An 11,779-nucleotide genomic window follows, 5' to 3' on the forward strand; every position below is an offset into this window, starting at 1 on the left:
GCGGCCGTTTGCCTCAAAGGCAGTGTACTGGCGGTCCTCAGGGCGGATGGGGAGCTGGTGGTACGCTGATTTCAGGTCAATGGTCGAGAAGACGCGGTACTGCGCGATCTGGTTGACCATATCAGCTATACGGGGGAGTGGGTAGGCGTCCAGCAGGGTGTAGCGATTTATTGTCTGGCTGTAGTCGATGACCAGGCGCTGCTTCTCGCTGGTCTTAACGACCACAACCTGGGCTCGCCAGGGGCTGGTGCTGCCCTCAATAATCCCTTCTTTCAGGAGCCGCTCCACTTCGGTTTTAATGAAAACCCTGTCCCCGGCACTGTATCGCCTGCTCTTTGTGGCGATGGGCTTACAGTCGGGGGTGAGGTTAGCAAACAGTGGTGGGGGGGTGACTCTGAGTGTGGAGAGGTTGCACCTGGTGCGCGGCGGGCAATTTGGAAGCTGCTGGCTGCGGACTGTGAGTGGGGGTAGGGGTCCACCGTACGCCATCGTAACACTTTTAAGGTGGCACTGAAAATCTAACCCCAGCAGGACGGCAGCGCAGAGGTCAGGCAGGACCAGAAGTTTAAAATGATCGTACACGGTCCCGTCTACTACGAGTGTCACCACGCAGTAGCCGCCGATGTCCGCCGACTGGGACTCGGAGGCCATAGAAATCCGCTGTTGCGCAGGCAGGACTGGGAGAGAGCAACGCCGCACCGTGTCGGGGTGGATGAAGCTCTCCGTGCTCCCAGAGTCAAAAAGGCAGATTGTATCGTGACCATTTACCTTAATGTCCATTGTGGAACTGGCCAGTTGGTGCGGTCTCGCTTGGTCCAGTGTAACGGATGCCAGCGTAGGGGTCGGTGTGTCGCTGCGGGTATCAGATGAGGCGGTGTCGGGGGCCTGCTGCGTCCCGGCTGTCGTCCAAGATGGCGGCGTCCATGATCCCCATGTGGCTGGAGGCGTCCAAAATGGCTGCTGTACCGGTGATTCGCACACGGCCGGGGAGGTCCAAAATGGCGGCCCGCATGGCCCACACGCGGCGCTGCTGGGGTTCGGGGTGGCTTTGGCCCTGCAGACGCTAGCGTAGTGTCCCTTCTTCCCGCAGCCCGAGCAGATCGCGTTTTTCGCCGGGCAGCGCGCTCTGGGGTGTTTTGCCTGGCCACAGAAGTAGCATTTCTGGCCTTGGGGCACTGCTGTCTGGCCTTGGGACACTGCTGCGGTAGTTGGGCCGTTGTTGGGGTGTGGCTGGGGTGGCACGGCGCTATGAGGCGGTCCTACCGTGTCCCAGGCTGTCATTCCCCGCGGCGTCCACGGTGCAGAGGAGTAGGCATCCATGCCCTGGTAGGCTGCATCCAACGATAGTGCGAGTTCAGAGGCCTTGTTGAGGTCGAGGTTACTCTGCTCCAACAGTCGCTGTCGTGTGTAATTGGATCTGTGGCCCGCTACAAAAGCGTCCCGGATAAGTTCCTCTGTGTACACGGCGGCCTTTACATCCTTACAACCACAGGCCCGGCCAAGCACAGACAGTGCCTGAAGGTATTCCACGGTCGATTCCCCAGGTTGTTGTTTACGACTCCCCAGGAGGTGCCTGGCGTACACTTCGTTCACTGGGCGCGTGTACTGGTCCTTGAGGAGCTTGATAGCATCTGCGTACGAGGTCGCGTCTTGGATGACCGAGTACACTCGGTGGTTCACTTTGGAGGTCAGGACATCCAGTTTGTCCTCGTCCGATTTGATTGCTTCGGAGGCGGTCAGGAATTTTTCGAAACACTTAAGCCAGTGAGTAAACTTGGTGGATGAGTCCGCCTCCCGATGATCTAAGTCCAGGCATGCTGGTGTGAGGATCTTCTCCATTATAAAAATGTTGTTAATAAAATTGATGCGCTATCAATTACTCATAAAAGACTGAGAGTTAGAAGAGTGACTAAAGGCTTTTATTAACAACAGAATGGAGGTCTGCCTCGAGTGGTCGACCGGTCCAGGATACCATGGGCTGGGGAGCAGTCACCTTTATACTAGGACCTGTGGGAGGAGTCAGCCGAGGCATGTACACAGTGGAATACAAACAGGACAAACAGGAATACAAACAGTGGTTTACCACAAACGGAAGAGGCGCAAACTCTCCGTGTCTTAACTGTGGTCAGATCGGACACTGGAAGTCCGACTGCCCGTTCCCCAAGCAGCAGAATCAAGGATGGGGAGGTGCCCCAAACAATGTAAATACACAAGCCCAGGTTCACACTCGTCCGCAGGCAGGTTTTACAACAGGGAATCCTTGGGGAGGTCAAAATACGGAAGGACAATTCGGATCCCCAGGGCAAAATTATTCAGCATGACGCGGAGAAACAGCCCCGAACGTTACCCACATTCTTCAATTACCTTCAGTATCACTAAATTCTAGCGATGAGCCATATTTATCCATAGAAATGCAGGGCAATAGAGTCCCTTTTCTCATTGACACAGGAGCCACAACCTCACTATTAACAAAGCAATACGCTAGAGGAATTCCGTGTACTGGAAAGAATGTCACATGTGTAGGACTTTCCGGCGTCTCACAGACTATGATGTGGTCACAACCATTAGAAATACAAGCAAACAATTTCTCTGGCCAGCATGCCTTTCTTCTATCAGATGAAGCCCCATGAACCTTTTAGGGAGAGATTTGCTGTGCAAAATGCAGGCAACAATAACTTGTTCAGAAAAAGGGCTGCAGGTGCACATCCCTACCGATAGATGTACTATGTGCCCTTTACAAGAATGCTCCCCTCCCATCGTCTACCAGTGGACAAACAAAAACCAAGAATTAAGCCACACATGAATGATGATTGTAGGAGCACTGCAATGGCCTCAAGAACAGTCTCAGAGTACCAGAAAGATTTGAAATTAGACAGCTGGCACATGACTCTGCATTGCACTGCCTTTTATGAAGGCACGGGAAAAGACACGACTATAAAAGACAGTTACAAACCCTTTTTTGGGCCATAACTTCCTGTTTTAGACTCAATTGGATCCCGTTGCATGCGGCCTGCCTGGATGCCTGCCAATTCTAGCTGCTGCCTATTATGCTGTACAACAAGCTCAAGGTATCACGCTCAATCACCGGACTATTTTATTTGTGCCACATTCAGTTGAGGTGCTATTGACAAAATGCGCCACTCAACATCTGACGTCAGCCCGCAGCAGTAAATATGAGGTTGAGTTATTATCCAACTCTAATCTCCTAATTCAAAGATGTTCGGCCTTGAATCCAGCCACGCTGCTACCCACAGAAGAAGACGGAACTCCACATTGCTGCGAAACGATCACCCAATTGGTGACTAAGCCTCGAACAGATTTATCAGAAACTCCTATTTCCAATAGTGACTTAGCGTACTACGTAGACGGGTCAGCCCTTAGGGATGACAAGGGATCACCTAGGGCTGGATATGCCATATCAGATGATCACTCGATTGTGGAGGCACTCTCACTACCTCAATCCTTTTCAGCGCAACAAGCAGAACTCTTCGCTCTTACAAGAGCTTGCATATTGGCTACTGATCAAACCGTTAATATTTATACCGACTCCAGGTAAGCTTTTGGGGTTACTCATGATTATGGACAGATCTGGAAATTAAGGGGATTTTTAACCTCTTCAGGATCAACTATTAAGAATGCTGAACAAATCGATAATCTTTTAAAGGCTCTAATGTGTCCCACTAAGATTTCAGTTATTAAATGTCAGGCTCATACAGGTAATCGGGATCAGACATCACTGGGTAACGAACGAGCAGACAGAGCTGCTAAGTCAGCAGCTTTGTCTGATACAGGGCCACAAGTTTCAGCCTTTGTTCTGCGTCAACAAAAATCAGACAATGACCCTTCTATTAATGATGTTTTAGCCTTTCAGTCACAGGCTAACTCGGACGAAGTGTTAAGTTGGGCAAGGGATTCTTGCTTTAAAACGCCTGAAGGGGTATGGGTTCACCATGACGGCCGCATGGTGGCTATTAAATCTTTACTCCCATGGATTGCCCGATGCGTTCATGTGTTCACGCATGCGGGCAAAGGGGGGATGGCAGACTATATTAATCAAACATGGTATGCACCAGGTATTTCGGCAATTGCAAAACAAATCAGTGAAAGGTGCACCACATGCCAGGAAATGAATCCAGGTAAAACAGAGAAAGTACAGTCTGCCTCCCACCCGAATCCATCAGGCCCTTTTATAAATTTACAAATGGATTTTATTGATTTATCTCCATGTCTAGGATTTAAGTATGTATTGGTAATTATAGATATGTTTTCAAGATGGGTCGAAGCCTTTCCATGAAAAAAGAACGATGCTGTAACAGTAGCAAAGTGCTTGTTAAAAGAAATCATACCAAGGTTTGGAATACCTATGCAGCTTTCAAGCGATAGGGGATCGCACTTCACTGGAACAATTGTAAAGGAACTATGTAAAGCTTTGCAGATTAATCAGCATTTTCACTGCAGTCATCATCCGCAATCTTCAGGACTGGTAGAAAGACATAATGGAGTGAAGAATAAACTTTCTAAACTTTGCAATGAAACTGGACTTAAATGGGTCGAACTATTAACTATCGCATTGATGATAATGCGAGCAGCAACTAACAGGACAAATGGACTGTCGCCACACGAGGTTGTCATGGGACGACCCCTAAGACTGCCATTCTCAGCACCATTTACGGTGAAACAAATGGACATTCATAAAATGGACGAAAGTATGCTAAACTATTGCATTGCATTAACTAGATGTATTTCTAGCTTCTACCAACAGGTAAAGGAAGCTCAAACGGAACCAGCAGAAGGAAAGTGCCACAACTTGGAACCTGGAGATGACGTCTACGTAAAAGTTTTCAAAAGAAAGAACGGTCTGCAGCCACGCTTTGAAGGACCGTATCAAGTGCTCTTAACAACAAACACAGCCATAAAAGTCAAGGAAAGATCTTCCTGGATACACACGTCCCACTGCAAGAAGGCACCGAATAGAGACAATTGAATCTTGAAAGACTTAAACAATGAAGACGTTACTTATATTTTGTATACTAATCGGACTACTGAGTCTAATATGCCAGGGAGATGGGGAAAGATCCCGAAAGAAACGAGAATTACACGTGAATACTTTTTTGTACGTCTTACGAATATGCTAAAGCTGGTGGCAAATCTAGTTGTCGGGTCTGTGCCCATATACCTATTCACACCACGGGAGGGATTACGATTGAATAGGATAAAATTTTAAGGGCTAGATTGGGAACAACAGGCTAGGAAAAAGAAAGAGGATTCCAGGAGCACTTGAGCTCATGAAGACACCACAGGTCAGGCATAAACTGTGCGGGTCACCACTATATTTTAGTCCTCCTCTATAAGCTGTTTGTTCCATATCTCCTTAGAAGGTGTTTAGTCACGCCCAACCTGCAGGCTAACATAAGCTGCAGGAAATAAAGGAGAAACCTGCAGGCTAACATAAGCTGCAGGACATAGACTGTAATCTGCAGGCTAACATAAGCTGCAGAAAATAGAATAAAACCTGCAGGCTAACATAAGCTGCAGGAGTATAAAGCAGACATATGCCCAAAATATATCAATAGACAATAAAGGCCCCGGCAATTGAATAGAGCACAGTGAATATAGTAAAATCCTTAGGATTGGATTGTCCTAGTAAGGACAAAAGGGGGGAATGAGGAAGTGTACTTTTATATTACAAAATGGCTTCACAAGGTACAGAATAGAAAACACAAAATGGCTTCCATAGATTAGTAATTGCTAGTTCTGCTGAAAAAGCAGAACTCTCCAATTAACAAAATGACCTCAACTGTTAATTAGAACAAAGACCTTCAAAAGGTACATACTGCAAGCCTCCCTATCTCTTTCTCATAGCTAGATGAAGAGAGTCCTTGAGTCATGTATAAACCAGGATAGGGAGTCAAAGAAGAACAGAACTTATAGATTAGATAACCCTATCTATAGGCATTCCTTTTTGTTCCAGTCCTTTTTATCCTTGATTACAGTTTGACTAACACTATATTTTTCTTGTTACTAATTATGATCTCAGACTTCGATCATGTGATTCTGAAGGCTTGCTTTAACTATAAATATGTTACCTTTTGCCTATGATCTTAGAAGTGGTCAGCGTAGCCATTGTCTACATGTCTGCTTCCCTTGTATACAAGAACTAATAAAGTCTTCCTTTGACGATACTTTGTGTTTAAAGAGTCTTACTCGGAAGTCGAGACTTCGACAACATCCAAGTACTTTTTAAATCTGATGAGACTTTCTGCCTCTACTACCCTTTCAGGTACTGTGTTCCAGACTCCCACCACCCTCTGGGTGAAAAAAGGTCTCCTCAACTTCCCTCTAATCCTTCTACCAATTACTTTAAATCTCTGCCCTCTGGTTATTGACCTCTCTGCTAAGGGAAATAGGTCCTTCCTATCCACTCTATCTAGGCCCCTCATAATTTTATACACCTCAATTAAGTCTCCCCTCAGCCTCCTCTGTTCCAAAGAAAACAACCCCAGCCTATCCAATCTTTCCTCATAGCTAAAATTCCCCAGTCCTGGCAACATTCTCATAAATTTCCTCTGAACCCTCTCTAGTGCAATCACATCTTTCCTGTAATGTGGTGACAAGAACTGCACGCAGTATTCTAGCCGTGGGCTAACTAGTGTTTTATACAGTTCAAGCATAACCTCCCTGCTCTTGTATTCTATGCCTCATGTCATAGAACAGATCAGAATATTAAACTGAAATGATTTCATTTTGTAAAATTTAGCAGGTAAGTAAGAAAAGACCCTACACTGCTGCAATAGATCTAAAAGTACATTATGTCATGAAGTTGCCTGCAAAATTGTCTTATACTCATTTTTGTTTTTGTGTTAACTTAATGTAGAATAAATCTTACTTAAAAAGATAAAAAGAGACCCTATGCATGCATTGTAAACCATATTCCGCGTCACAGTCCCAGGCTAGGGATTTATTTACAAGTACTTGTTTTTCATCTGCAGTTTTAAAAATGTATTTAACCTGTGCTTATGAATGTCAACATCTTTTTAAGTTTAAGTTTATTCATTTTGTCACCACACCAGTGCATGGAACAAACGGAGAACAAATTGGGACAGGGGTACAATCATCCTTTTCTACTTGAAAGCAAATTCTATAATGTCATAAAAACATGTTAAAAAAGGCTATTTTGCCTATTCCTTCCATAGAATGTTTATGCCTGTTTACTATGGATTCTACCCAGTCTGTTTTATCTCCCGAGCAAAGCTTCTGCAAGTTTCTCTCGGCTTTCCTCACGATAAATAAAGCAACAGTTCGGAGTATCCACCTGAGCTTACATCCTACATCTAATTTACTCACTAATGTTTTGTCGAAGGCCACAATCCAAGCCAATGTCTTGATCAAGGGCCATTTTCAGGAATGCTCTAACACATTGCATTATGGAGTGAGCCCCTGATTTCAGTCATGTCACTATCAACAGTTACCAGGTGGGGATCAAGAACTTTCCCGAAGGAAGAAAATATATATATAGAAGCAATTACTATATCAAAAAGTTCTATTTTGATAGGGCTACTATTAAATATTTTAATTTCAATATGAACCATTTACTTGCTGTATGGAAACTGGTATAGCTCTGCTTCCTAAAGGCATTCCCTTGCTTTCTTTCACTGGAGAACAACAAAAGAGGGAACAGCACTGAATCCGAGCTCAGTGAGCAGGGTATATCAGGTCAGCTAGGAATGAAGACCCAGTGACACCTGAAGCAGCTATGTTGCAAATGCCACAGATGAAAAGGCGGGCTGAAAATGGCTCACAAGTTGTATTATCAGTACCAATGCCTTTTATCCTAGACCAGTTGTCCTTCTTGGCATGGCAGTTCCATGGTCTCAAAGGTTCAAGAACTGAATCTGTACTTGAACAGTAAGCTTATTGAAAAATAAGTGTTTTTTCAAAACTGAAACTAAGCTGAGCTTTGCTAATTTTGGGCTTGTATAAGCACAGTTTATCTGCTTTCCATTGTTCTCAATAATGGAGTAGCGATCTGGAATTCAACTAGGACGGTAACAGTAATTTCAGCTCATATTTGTCTCAGGTTCAGTGGGAGATCATTCGCACCCATATTTAAATACTTCATTACTAAGCTGCTGTTAAATATTTTAGTTTCATTTGAACAATAAGAACCCTGGAATTCTAGAAATTTGTGCCTAGAATCTCCCCCGGAAAATCAGTGTCAAAATGTTCTAAATGGGGCTGAAGTACCAGCCCCCACTCCTTTTGCTGCTGTTCAGGATACATGTTACATTTGTGGTGGGCATATTATGATGCTTTGCAAATAAGGGAAATAGGCTATACGGCGTATTTCCTGCCATTTGCAGCTTAGCAATGCTGGGCGCAAGTGGTGCCTGGGCATCCAGTATTGCTATCGGCATCAGGGGTTATTTAAATCTGAAAAGGCCAGTTTCTCGACTGCAGTTCATTGTAGAGCAATTGATTGAATTACAGAAACAAGCCGATTTGAAAATGGGCTTTCAGTGTTGGAATCTCTCCAGTGCAGTACTCTCTATACCAGACGGATCATAAAATAAAAAATGATGTCCCACATTGAACCCTAATGATGTGAGATTGTCTCCAAGTCTTCTCAGTTTTCTAGAAATCAAACCATCAGGTAGAGTAATTTGTTCATTTGGAGAAAGTAGAAGTGTTTTTTGTACAAAAAACGCAAGTCTCATGACAATTTGCTGGTTGGCATACAGAAGCTGGCTTAGAGATTCACACTCAGCACAGTTCCCATGTTCCCAATATGGATGTTCATGGTATTCTGGATTTGGATGATAAATTATATTTGGGAACATGTTGAGGCATCTCTTACAAGGTTCTCTGAGAAGTAAGCTTGCACGTTGCCTCAGAGTTGTATTATCTTCCAAAGAATTGGGCTTCTGGGCACCTGCTGACCCCTCCACAGTGAGACCATGTTGATTGTCTGGTGCAGTGCCTGGTTCAGGAGAGCTTTCCCCATTGAAAATGATATTATAAGCCATGGAGTGCACTTCAGGAGGGAACCAAAGGGCCTGGTTTTTATACCAGTTGCCAATACATACTGCCAGGCTAATGTGATTGTGCCATGTTTGACAGCACAATATATCTATCATAATTTCCTTCTGCTGCCTTCCTTTACATGACACGGAAGCACCAAAATAATTGTCTGTTTTCTCGTTTGTGATATGAAGATTCCAAAAATAGCAGTAGCTGATGACTGTTGATACAAAGACATTTCCACATTTGATGCTTTTAGCATGAGTAAGGTCCACAACCATCTGTTCACTAAGATCCAACAGACAGCTCAAAATTCCATCAACATTTCTCGTTCCCGTGATTTCAACAACCTGTAAAACAAACATGTACCAATTGATAAAGAAACAACTTGCATTTGTATAGCACCTTTCAACCTAAAGCACTCTGCAGTCAATTCATTACTTTTGAATTATAGTCACAGCTAGTAGTTTGCATACATCAAAGTCCCACAAACAAATTGAGATAAACAATTAGTTATTCTGTTTTGGTGGCATTGGTTGACAGACAGTTTAAGGTCGCGTCTGAAAGATTGCACCTCTGACAATGCAGACTTTTCTCAGTATTGCATTGAAGTGCCAGCCTAGATTACATGTTCTAATACTGGAGTGCAGCTTGAATCCATAACCTGATTCAGAGGTGAGAGTGCTACCACTGAGCCAAGCTGACACAAGCATGTACTGACAAGGGGTTTCCACACGTAATATTAGCCCATGTTTTCTTTCAGTTGCTGACCAGCATTTTCTAGTTTATTAGAATGCTTCATTGATTTTTAGCTTCTTGAAAAGATCCTGTTCCCCAGATGTTCTTATTTCTGAGAATTTGAGAGAAAAATAATCCTCCTTTCTAGTTGGGAAAAAAAAGTGATTTTATTTATTTCGTCAACTTGGAGTTCCTTTCCCTTTCCCCAGGTTGAGTTTCCACACACCATCTCTGGTCAAGAGAATGAGTGAAGCCTCTGGCAACTCTGAAATTGCCTGCTGGATGGGGCACAAAAGCAACTCAGGGCAACTCTCCTTCTCATTTTACATCCATCTTTGATCACTCAGCCACAGAACTGAGATTAATAGCATAGTGAGAGATGTAGACCCATCTATAGCTACTGTATATCACCACATTCATGTCCCAACCTGCTGGGCTAGTGCACTGCTGAGAAAATAATTATTTAAAAACCCACCACGAGATCCCTGACCTTCTGATTAGCTATGCAATCTTTGAAATGGGGGTAGGTGTGATGTTGTAGTTGCATTGAATACAACAGGGGCAATTTTCTTGGCCCTTGGACCAGGGAAGTGATCATTCTCAGGGTGCAAGGGGGTGAGACCTGGTTTCATAAGAACATAAGAAATAGGAGCAGGAGTAGGCCATTCGGCCCCTCAAGCCTGCTCTGCCATTCAGTAAGATCATGGCTGATCTTCTACCTCAACTCCACTTTCCTGCACTATCCCCATATCCCTTGATTCCCTTAATATCCAAAAGTCTATCGATCTCTGTCTTGAATATATTCCACAGCCCTCTGGGGTAGAGAATTCCAAAGGTTCACCACCCTCTGAGTGAAGAAATTTCTCCTCATCTCAGTCCTAAATGGCCAACCCCATATTCTGAAACTGTGACCCCTGGTTCTAGACTCCCCAGCCAGGGGAAACATCCTCCCTGCATCTACCCTGTCAAGCCCTGTAAGAATTTTGTATGTTTCAATGAGATTACCACTCATTCTTCTAAACTCTGGAGAATATAGGCCCAGTCTACTCAATCTATCCTCATAGGACAATCTCCCCATCCCAGGAATTAGTCTGGTGAACCTTCGTTGCACTCCCACTATGGCAAGTATATCCTTCCTTAGGTAAGGAGACCAAAACTGTACATAATACTCCAGGTGTGGTCTCACCAGGGCCCTATATAACTGCAGTAAGACATCTTGGGGGAAAAATTCAGTTGTTTGCGCCTCCCGTTAGCGCCTTAAGAGGGCGCTAATTGGGGCGCAAAGCAACTAGCGCCCGGGCGCGGCGATGTCTGCGCCGCTCGCGAATTAACTAGACATTTTGCGGCAGCGCTAAACACTACCGCCACGATCTCCTGCACCGGCAGATCGTGATGTCAGTCGAGTGTGCAACGCCCCGTTAGCGCCCCGGACCGGATATTGAGTGGCGCCCCCTGCCTTACCGCCTGCCGCTAGCAACAACAGGTTGAGGGGAGCGTTATGCTGTCAGAAAGGGACTAGGGGAGCGCTATTTAAAGGCGACCGCTTCCTGCCTTTTTTTGTCGGTGACATTTTTGCACCACGCATTCTGAGAGAGAGAGAGAGAGACTTCTGGAGAGATTCAACGCTGTGTGAAGGAGTTTTGAGTACTGAGCAGCACTTTGCAGGTTCATTTTGATTTGCCCTTCCTTGCTTCGCCAGCGCTCTGAGGTAGCGCCTCACTCCTCGGCCTTTGCGCCTTAAGACAGGTGTGAAGCGCCTGATTTAGCACTCCAATCACCTCCAGGGGCGATAAAAGCCAAGTTTGCCGTCGGAGGCGATAAACTTTGCGCGAGACCGATAATGGCACCCCAAACGGGACGATACTGAATTTTCCCCCCCTTAACTCTTATACTCAAATCCTCTTGTAATAAAGGCCAAAGTATCATTTGCTTTCCTAATTGCTTGCTGTACCTGCATGTTAACTTTCAGTGATTCGTGTACAAGGACACCCAGGTCCCTCTGAACACCAACATTTCCCAATCT

Source organism: Somniosus microcephalus, chromosome 21 (genome assembly GCF_052327205.1).
Source record: "Somniosus microcephalus isolate GS21.2 chromosome 21, FLI_Smic_1.0, whole genome shotgun sequence".
NCBI lineage: Eukaryota > Metazoa > Chordata > Chondrichthyes > Squaliformes > Somniosidae > Somniosus > Somniosus microcephalus.